Source organism: Tenebrio molitor, chromosome 6, assembly GCF_963966145.1.
Source record: "Tenebrio molitor chromosome 6, icTenMoli1.1, whole genome shotgun sequence".
Taxonomy (NCBI): domain Eukaryota; kingdom Metazoa; phylum Arthropoda; class Insecta; order Coleoptera; family Tenebrionidae; genus Tenebrio; species Tenebrio molitor.
Genome location: NC_091051.1, coordinates 13,585,833 through 13,597,029, shown reverse-complemented (window position 1 = coordinate 13,597,029; position 11,197 = coordinate 13,585,833). Strand labels below are relative to the sequence as shown.

The 11,197-nt window shown below is 33.1% G+C and overlaps 1 pseudogene; it reads left to right on the top strand.

Moving 5' to 3' along the window:
* The first annotated feature begins 2,336 nt into the window (after positions 1-2,336).
* LOC138133158 (uncharacterized) lies at positions 2,337-10,051 on the top strand (annotated as a pseudogene).
* Positions 10,052-11,197: the final 1,146 nt, after the last annotated feature.

Below are 11,197 nucleotides of genomic sequence, written 5' to 3'. Positions count from 1 at the left end.
ATAATATCATTATTATTATTGTTAGGTCAAGATTTTTAAATTTGTTTGCTACTTAATATAAGTAGGTGCATATGTGCATTGAGAGGAGTGATCTGAAAATACAAAAAACTTTACACAATAACTTCACCTATCATTGTTTTAACTATGAATTATTTATTATGCATGACTAAATAGATAAAAGTGTAAATTACAAAAAATACAAAAATGGCGATAACAATAGCTGGCACATAAGTTCCATAACCCATTAAAATAAATACTATAGTGTAAATTCGTTTTTTCAAATTTTTGATTAAAATTATTTATGAAAATGCGTAATTAATTACTTTTTCCGTTGACCGCTTGTTAATTTCAATATTAATGAATTATTTTGTCTAAAATATAGTGTATTATACTAAGGACAACGTAACATTTTATCTGCCCCGCCCGTTTCATTTTCTTAGTTACCAATCAAATAGGTTGTTAAGACGATCTGATTTACACAGTAAAAATTTCTGACATTCGAATTGTCTTAATGACATTTTATTTTTTAGAACCTAAAACAATAATTGTGGACTTGACAGCAAAATTCTAACCTTAACTTTTTTACGTGGCAAATGTGATGAAAAGTTATACAGATTGAATCTGGCTTTGATTCTGATTGGTCAATTTTAGTGGGCGGAGCAGATAAAAAGTTATAACGGCAATACTACAGGGTTATTCTAAATGATTGTAGTCGAAGTAGGCCATGCCCATGTTATTTATTACGTTTTTGCCGCTTTTATGTGAACTGTCAGTTGTGTCGCTGTCACTGTCATTTTTTAGGTGAAAAGTGCGGTGATGAGGATTTTATTTATTTTTGTTAAATTAATGATTGAATCCAGAAATTTTGAGTTCTTCTACAATCAATTTTAAAAATATTGAGTTGTTTTGCACCCAATTTAACACATCTTTTTGATGATTTTTTTATGTGGAGCGGCAACCATAAATTTTACATTCAGTTTTCACGCCTACTTCGACTACAATCATTTAGAATAACCCTGTATAATGGACCTCATTAATACATTATTTTTCATTAATCAACGATTTTTGAGATTTTGACGTTTTGATGATATTTTGATGTATAAACAACCTCGAACATGCATTGTTTGCACTTACCAACACTGCAGCAGGTAGGGCAGCAGCGTTTTCTATATTTTATAGCTCCATAACTGCACAATTACGAATTCACTTTTTCAAAAGCCGACCTTTTTGGTTATAATTCGCATGTCATATTTTTCAAGGTTTTCTTAGCAACCGTGATTTTTACGTGAAATTGAATGTGATGGAGTTGACGTCTTCTGACACTCTTTGTGGAAAAGTGAATAGAAAGTTTTGAAAAATTTAAAAATGGCCTACCCTGAGGACAGAAAAAGGATGAAGGTATTTTATAAGGACTCATCTTTATCGAAAAAGATGAAATTGGTTTTGATTTGGCTTTAATTTGAAATTTTGTCACAAAAAGAAAAAAGTTTGTGGTCAACGAAAAAATTTTGTAATCAACTCTTTTGTTAATGGGCGATTAATAATCTCAACTATTAAAGGCACTCACTCGCTACACTCGTTCGTGCTTTAAACAGTTTCGATTATTAATCGCCTTCATTAACAAACTAGTTTATAAAATGACTATTAATTTGGATAGATATCTTTGCAATTTTTGTGTATCCTGTAAAAAGTCATTTTGTGGTGGTCGATTTTTTCTTGAAACAATTTGTACGGAAAGATCAGACCATTGACCAAATTTGAATATTTTCAAGCTGCTTTTCCAGCGTTACCTTATTATAAAGTACTGCGGAAAGCTCACCCAAAAAAAGTTTCAAAGCTTTGGTGGTACTTAATAACATGTATGTTGGAAATGCAATGTTCTAATTGGATGCACATTATGTTATTTATTGCGCGATTTAACTCTCTTGGCTTGTTTACCACTGTGACTCGTGCCAATTGTCAAAGAAAGCTTATTTTGGAAAACAGAAGTTGAAAACAAGATGTTAGCACTTTCTGGAAACTTATACGGCTCTTGTAGTCGAAATGACTACCTACCCCAAAATCCCAAGGCCAGCACCCATTTGCCATTTGTCGACCCGCTTCCAGTTACTTATTCCCTTGAACTATCGCAAATTAATGGCCATGTAACGATTTGAAAATACCATTTTGCAATTAGTAATGAGCCATGCATAATTATTATTTAAATTTTAAATATCTGTCTGACATAGATAAAAATGTGAACCAAATATGCAATACAAAAACAAAAAATTAATCAAACAAGCACTTTACTGAAGCAAACGGTAACATTTGTTTCAACGTTTTGTTTTAATTATTTATAACTATGTGTTCTTTAATATTACATGCAATCTTTTTAATTTGGATAGTAATGATAGTATCATTCTCAGAGGGGGCAAATATTGTTGGAATCTTTGTGTTTCCTTCAAAAAGTCATTTTGCCACGACCGAAAGATTATTAAAACGACTTGCAGAGAAAGGACATTACATTGACGTAGTAACACATTTTCCATCTGAAGAAGCACCTCCCAGGTAAACAAAGTACATAACTGATTTAATGTTGCTACAATTGCGTTTTTAGATACAATCAACTGAGTGTGAAAGGAACTTTACCCACTTTAGCAAATAATGTGTCTATAAATTATTTTAAAGAACATTTAAGTTCTAAAATTATGCATTTTATAGTACAAACAGCCGGAACTGACGCATGTCAAAGAATCCTGAACACCCCCGTCCTACAGAATTTAAAACAGTCACAGAAAAAATACGATCTAATAATTACCGAAATTTTTGGTTCCGATTGCATGCTAGGGTTTGCTGAAATTTTTAATGCATCCGTAGTTTCCCTTGTTACAAATACAAATTTACCCTGGGCTAATGACAGAATTGGAAGTATCGACAACCCTTCTTACATACCAAATTTGTTCTCATTGTCTACTTCGAATATGAATTTCAATGAGAGAATTGAAAATACGATTTTGTTAATTAAATATAAGTTTTTGTAAGTACAATTCAATTTTTTAGATAAATATCTAAGACAAATTGTTTTTTACAAGATATTATTTTCTGGGCTCGAAGAAATCAAACGAGGTAGCAAAAGAATTTTTTGGAACAAGTCTTCCTAGTTTAGAAAGTTTAACTAAAAAAACAAGTCTTCTTTTAGTCAACAGTCATTTCAGTATGAATTATGTCAGACCAGCCGTAATAAACTTTTTGGAAATTGGAGGACTTCACATACGAAATCCTAAACCACTGTCAGACGTTGAGTACTTGTGATAATATCATAAAAATATTGCTCATTTTGTAATCTAATTTCAGTATTTCGAAGCTTTGGTTACCACCGAGAAGAAAGGTATAATTTATTTATCGATGGGGTCCATGATAATGACAGAAACTTTCGATGTGGAAAAACTTCAGGCAATGTTTGATGCTTTTGCAGAGTTACCGTACAAGGTACTATGGAAAGCTGATGTAGAAAAACTTCCCAAAACTTTAGTGGTACCTGACAATATTCATTTCGAAAAGTGGATGCCACAACTGGACATTTTGTGTACTAAATACAACAAAAGGAATATACTTAACTCATAAAAATTTTCTAGGTCATCCAAATATTAAATTATTTATTTCGCATGGAGGTCTATTAGGTGCCCAAGAAGCTATCTATTGCAATGTTCCTCGTTTAGGTATTCCTTTTTTCGGCGATCAAGAAAAGAATATTCGCAATGCTGAGAAGATGAGTGTGGCTGTAAAACTTGCTTACGATGATATAAACAAGAACACTATTTTGACAGCAACCAAAAAAATATTAGAAGATCCAACGTAAGTAGCTTTAGATAAGTGATCCATCAATAATTGATTGTCCTTTATTATAATATTGCAGTTATAAAGAAAACACCGATCGGATTTCTCGCTTTTTTAAAGATCGTCCTATGTCACCTCTTGACACAGCAGTTTTCTGGGTAGAGTACGTAATAAGACGTAAAGAGGCCCCTCATTATCGGAGTCCAGGAACTGATTTACCTTGGTATCAATACTATTTGATCGATGTTGGAGGCCTCCTCATCTTTGGATTTATTTCCTTCTCTTATGTGATTATTTTGCTCTACACAGTATTTAAAGCTATATTTTTAAAATTTTAAGATAAGTAAAATTTGGGATTGTTTATTAACTTCTTTTAAGCTTAAAAATCTCCTTGATAATTATAACATTATGAATTAATAAAGTCACCAATAATTTAAAGGTTGTTTTATTAACGTTAATATAAATACAGAAGTAAATTAATAAACCATAACCAATTCATTTGGAATTTCTCTCTCAAGACTATAGAGATTATACATATATTTTTTCACTTTTTTCAATTGGTTTATTTAATTTGGGTTTTTTTTTTAATTAAATATGTATACTTCGTACTTGCTCCGTACTCTGATAGATTGTACGTTTTTTGACAGAAGACAGACCCAGAGAGTAGTGTGGCGGGAATTAATCTGCAGGAATATAACGGTTTTCTACATAACGTGAAACAATTGGATGGAGAGTTTAGTATTTTTCACTGCTTTACGTTTTGGAACTAGAATTTAAAAACGTACAATCTATCACCGTACGAAGATTAATTATAATTTATTGGCAAACACTAGTTAGGTATATTATCTTAATTTGTCAATATGTTCACTTTTTACAGGACATTCAGATCAGATTTTATTTATACAATACAGGGTGATTTACGAGGAATAATGAGCTCGGCGGAATAGAAAATGCAACCCGCAATTCATCAGGAGAAAAACCCGGACATTAACTGCTTCAATGTCCGGCTTTTTGTTGCAATGTATTGTGGGTTGCATTTGCTATTCCGCCGGGCTCATTATTCCTCGTAAATCACCCTGTATTACGCATTACAGATAATACCGAAATCAACCAGTGAAGCTATAAATTATTGAAGTTTTCAACAAATAATTTTTTTCTTCAAACGTTCGTAAATTATGACATTATCCTGCTGCATTGATAATGCTAACGTGTCACTTCATTGTCATGGCATCTAACGAGCTGACGAGCGGCAGATAAAGTTATTATCTCCGCTGAGAGCGGCAGATAAAGTTATTATCTCCGCTGAGGGCGTCCGTGAAGTTATTATCTCCGCTGATGAGCGGCAGTAAAGTAAACTAGCTAAATCATTTGAAATTCCTACCTGGTTTCTTAACATGTCTTAAATAATTTGTTATGAAGGTTTGAAGAAAAAATAGTATATGTAATATACTAATATAGTACCTAATAAGTTTTCAACTGAATACGACTCCTCCCGTGGCCACCCATCAAAAGTCTAATCGCGTAAAGTAGACCCAGAAATATAATGATTTTTATGTGGGGTTCAGTTATGGTAGGGCAATAAGCTTCTGACAACCGTCGCGCAAGATTGGTTGAAATAAATATTACTAAATTCTACGCAGAGAAGCGTAGCGTAAATGATTTATTTATTTACTTTCAAGCAGTAACATTTTTTGCCGTGAAATTATGCTCTAATTAATGTATGTACTCGTATACTAGTGCATTTTGTAGTGTTGGGTTACAAGTCTACAATTTAAAATCTCCCAATCTCTCGCTGGACGAAGTATACCTACTTCGTCTCCAATGGATTTTCAGAACCGTAAAGTCCTCGTCTAGAAATAGTCAATTTTGACTTAAATTGTAAATCATTTTACAATAGGACAGCCAACCGTCTTATAACTACCATAATACCCTCTAACTTTATTGCCCCTTTGTTGTGCAGTGCCGACTCAAGGAAGAGCAAACATCAGGTAAAATAACAGCCCCTATTTATTTATGGAATTATTTATGGTAGTTATAAGACGATTTTCTCTCCTATTGTAAAATGATTTACAATTTAAGTCAAAATTGACTATTTCTAGACGAGGACTTTACTGAGACCGTTTCCTGTTTCCAAAGGCAAAAGTTGATAATAAAAGTGACCCCAAAATTGTAAAAGAAATTATCTACCAAAGTCCATAAAATTACTATATCTTTGGGATGTTGCTTTATAGTTTGGGAACGAGAAATTGGAATTTTTGCTTCTTCACTTGCAATGGGTTTATGGGTTTAGGTTGTAAAGATTATAATGAAGATTTACCACTACGAGCACTTCATTCCAGGAGGCACAAACAATCTTCATTTTGCCGATATTCGGCATCCATTTTTAATAACTAGCAGGTATAATTGTCCGTTTACTTTAAGGTTATATTGGGGCCGTAGAATTATCCCATTGAGTTAAAGTTGATTTGTCTACAATAAAAAACATTTTGTGATTGTAAACAGTAGGTAAACCCGGCTGGTTGTTTCCTTCAGAGTGGGACTGAGGCAAATTTGTCGAAATATGAATTCCAATTTATAAATTTTCATTTTTAGAGATTATGTTGAAAAATAAGCTATGAAGGTCTAGTCATAAGGGGGTGTTCTAATCCTGTTAAGGAAACCAGTGAATTAACCATATACTTCGGTTCAGAAAATAATAAAACTAAACACTCTCCCTTAAACCGGACCTTGTACATCCACCCAACAGCTTTTAAAATTTGATTTTTTGCAAGGGCGCGTGGCTTCTGAAGCCCACACAAAGGGGCAGCTTATTAGGAGGTAACTACTTTTACGGCCTCAATATAACCTTAGAGTAAACGGACAATTATATACCTATGGAGTCGGGCATTTATGAGTCTTATGATCATATTGGCCAAGGATCCTGGTGCCCATTTTCGTACTCGGCTACTTTGGATCGACTTAAAAAAATAATTGCTACCACTCGCAATCCGCTTAGTCATTCACCCCATTTGCCATTCGTCGACCTACCTCCAGTTAACTTTCCTTGAACTAGTCCAAATTAATAGGCCATGTGACGATTTGAAAATATCATTTTGCAATTACCTAGTAATGAGCACTACATAATTATTATTTAAATTTTAAATATGTTGTATCTGATAAAGATAAAAATGTAAACCAAATACAACAAAAACTAAACTAAAATGATTATTCCATTTGTCCCCATAACGTATAAAACTTGAAAATTGCTGACTCATTTCTGTAACTAGTTGATCTTTGGTTCTGTGTGTCTAGTTACAGTTTAATAGAATGCATTGTCATTTGTATTTATTTATTATTTTTACTTGCGTGGTGTCACTTCAAGAAGCGGCGAACATTCTTGCTATCTTTCATGTGGTCTCCAGCAGTCACTTTCTAATATTCCAGAGTTTGTTGAAACGTCTTGCAGAAAAAGGTCATAATGTGGATGTAGCCACGCATTTTGTATCGCGTGAGAACCTAGAAGGGTATGGACATTAAAATTTTTCTTATAAAATTTTAATAATTGACAATAATTTTAATAACACAATAATAATAAAAACATTCCAAGATTTCTCTGTCTACAACTTAATTGCTACAACAAAATGTGAAGCAGACAAATACAGGGTGATTCTGAAATAAGTTTGGAAAAAAAATGTGGAGTATCTTTGACACAAAAGAATTCTGCGTAAATGACTTTTGGAGGTGAAATCAAAAGCAAGGAAATTACCTTATATCCTTGTATTTTCAACGCCTATGAATAAGGAAAATTTGTCCGAATTTGTGCATTTCATTAGCAACCATGGTTCCAGCAACTCCACAATAAAGTCGTAGGTGCAAGCACACTGCTTTGTAAATGTTTCTATGGAAATGATCGAGAGGAGTAAGGTTACGTTTGTGACTGACGGGCACTATTGAATATTATTGTTGCTAAACCACCAAGATAATCAGGTAATCGCAGCAGCGTGCTAGGAATTTTAACCAAATTTTCAATCATTTGTATCTCGAAAACGAAAAAACTTTTATAAGATTTTTTTTGTCTGTGACTTCTTCTCATCATCACCAATTACCGTTTTTTTTTTCCAAACTTATTTTAGAATCACCCTGTATGTTGTTATAGTAAGTATCAATTCTATAAAAGTCCCTTATATTTTCAGATATAATCAGCTTAGTTTGGCTGGAAGCCTTCCCTTTTTTGTAAATAATCTTTCTGTCAACGTTGTTTTTCTGATTCTGACGTAATTTATTTTATGACAAAAGTATGTGGAGTAGATGCATGTACAGCCACACTTCAGACACCAGTATTACAAGATTTGAAAAAATCTAAGAAAAAATATGATCTGGTCATTACCGAAATATTCGGATCTGATTGTATGCTAGGATTTGGACACTTCTTCGACGTACCTACAATTTCTCTTATTACAAGTACATTTTTTCCATGGGCAGCTGAGAGAATCGGAAATCCTGACAATCCATCTTATATACCCAGTTATTTCTTCAGTTCTGCTGGCAATTTATATGAGAGGCTTGAAAATACGATTAAGTTATTGCTATCCAAATTTTTGTAAGAACAGAAGCAACTTTTATGTCTCTAAAATTACATACATTTTTAAGGTACGCGTATTTTTCTTCCGAAAAATCTAATGAAATTGCAAAAGAATTTTTTGAATCAAATCTGCCAAGTTTGGAAAAATTAGCTAAAAATACCAGTCTTATTATAACAAATAACCATTTTAGTAGTAAGCAGATTATTCCTGCAGTACCAAATTTGATAGAAGTAGGAGGAATGCACATACGTGAACCTAGGGCGCTATCAAAAGTAAGTGTTTAAAAATGTGAAAGTATATTAATTCAAAATTCAACATTTCTAGTATTTCGAAAATTTGCTTAGTACCGACACGAAAGGAATAATTTATTTAACAATGGGATCAATGGTTTTGACTGAAACTTTCGACAAAGACAAACTCCAAGGAATGTTTGACGCTTTTATGGAACTGCCATATAAAGTTTTATGGAAAGCCGATCGAGAAAAACTTCCAAAAAGTCTAATAATCCCCGAAAATATTCATTTCGAAAACTGGATGCCACAAATGGATATTTTATGTAAAACAATTCTAATTTTTTTTCACCGATAATTTTCCCATTCTATAATTTTAGGTCATCCCAATGTTAAATTGTTTGTTACACATGGCGGTCTATTGGGTGGTCAAGAGTCTGATTACTGCGGTGTTCCGAGATTAGGTATTCCAATTTTTTCAGATCAACTTAACAATATTGGTGCTGCAGAAAAACGGGGAGTTGCAATAAAAGTTGCTTATCATGAAATCAGCAAGGAGAAAATACTCAAAGCAGCCCGTAAATTATTAGACGATCCTGCGTACGATTTCAATAAGTAAATACAGGGTGTTTCAAAAATGGCGCCCGATCTCCTATGGGTCTTAAACAATAGGGGTCTGGTAAGGTAAATCTCAATACAAAAGTTTGATCGGAACAATAGATTTTGTACAACGTGCTCTTATATATGCTGATTTCAAAGAGATGTGTCTCCTTTATTAACAAATTTTACAGGTGAATTATAAAGTTTTTTACTGTTTTAATTTTTCCAAGACCTCTTTGAGTAGTGGTACAACACAGAAGTCCTTCTTTTTAGAGTAATGACCTACCAAAATACGCTAAAATAACAGCTGCAACACTGACCTCAAAGGATGTTGCCACATTTGCTTACTTTAAACTCTGTATAACTTGGAAAATATAAATTGACAACGAAATTTAACTCTACTCTTCAAATATCTTAACCACTTAAGAGATTGGGCGCCATTTTTGAGATACCCTGTATATCATCACATTATTAACATTTTTACAGGTATAAAGAAAATTCTAAACGAGCCTCCAGATTATTTAAAGATCGTCCGATGTCTCCACTAGATACAGCAGTTTATTGGGTAGAATATGTTATCAGACACCGTGGAGCTTCTCACTTACGAAACGTGGGGGCTGATTTACCTTGGTATCGTTACTATTTGGGGGATGTTGTTCTTGTTTTATTTATTAGTTTTCTTACATTATCAATGGTTGTTGTTTTCTTGAAGTTTGTCATTCGTTTTTAATGACTGGATATAACGAAAAATATGGTTAATTCTCGATTGTTATCTATGAACCATAATGACAGAGAATGGCGAATGTTTCAATATTGATTTTGAAAAATGAATGTTTTCAATTCGTTATACATAGTTATATACAGGTTGTTATTAAAATGCTTTTAGAAAATTGAAACAGTGATAGAACTCATCAAAATAAATTACATTTCTATTTACCATTTTTTCGAAATAGTATATTATATACCAAGGTGGAGAAGTTCATGATTATAGCCAGAGCGCCAAGATTAGAGCCCGAGGCGCGCCGAGGGTTGTAAGGCGCGAAGGCTATAAGGGACTTCTCCACCGTGGTTTATATACTATTTTTTTCACTACTAGGTACAGTTAATTTCAAAATTATAGAGTACACCTAATTTTCTACAGTGTAAAATACACTTACATTTTTTGTCAAAGATCAGTGTCAATTTTGACAAACAAAATGCCTAATCTAACCGAATACGCGAAAGTGGTCATTCTTTCCAAATTAGAAGAAGGGTGGTTGATCCGGAGGGTAGCCCAATATTATAACATCCCGAAGAGCACCGTGTAGAGAGAATAAAACAAACAATATTATGGTGCTCTAAAATATATGTTGTCAAACTTACCTAACCTATATAAAAATATGACGTCTACATTTCAAAAAGGCATCTTCATCTGGAAAAAACTCTAATAAATCGACTTCTTGATTTTTGAGGTGTACTCGATAATTTTGAAATTAACTGTACGTTAAAACCCTTTCTGATAATAATTATTAATCAAATTATTTTGTCGGATGCGACGGGTCCGAGTTGTCATTTCTTGACAGTTGGTATGAAAATCGTCTACGTTAACCAATGAAAGAGACGACAATCTTTCGTTGCTAGGTGACGGTTGTTACATTATTCACCACTGGTTAATAATGAAAAATTATTTACCTGTCACTGGGCCAACGTAGAAAAACGAAATTTCTCAGTGTTCTATGACAACCGATAACGCTCGACTTTATTACTAGTAGTGACAAAAATCTTTTATAAATCGAAAGTTTGATCGTAAATTCTGGTACCCGCCAATGACGCCAATGTGTCCGCGTATACATTAAAAACGAAAGGAGATAAACATAAATAGATAATCAAGCAAAAACGAATTCTTTATTTTGTTTAATTATCTAATTTTTTAGTGTCGGCACTACCGACACTAGGAAGTGAGAATGGGTTGATCAAGGGCACAAACCTTTAAATTAAAAGCTCTAAATG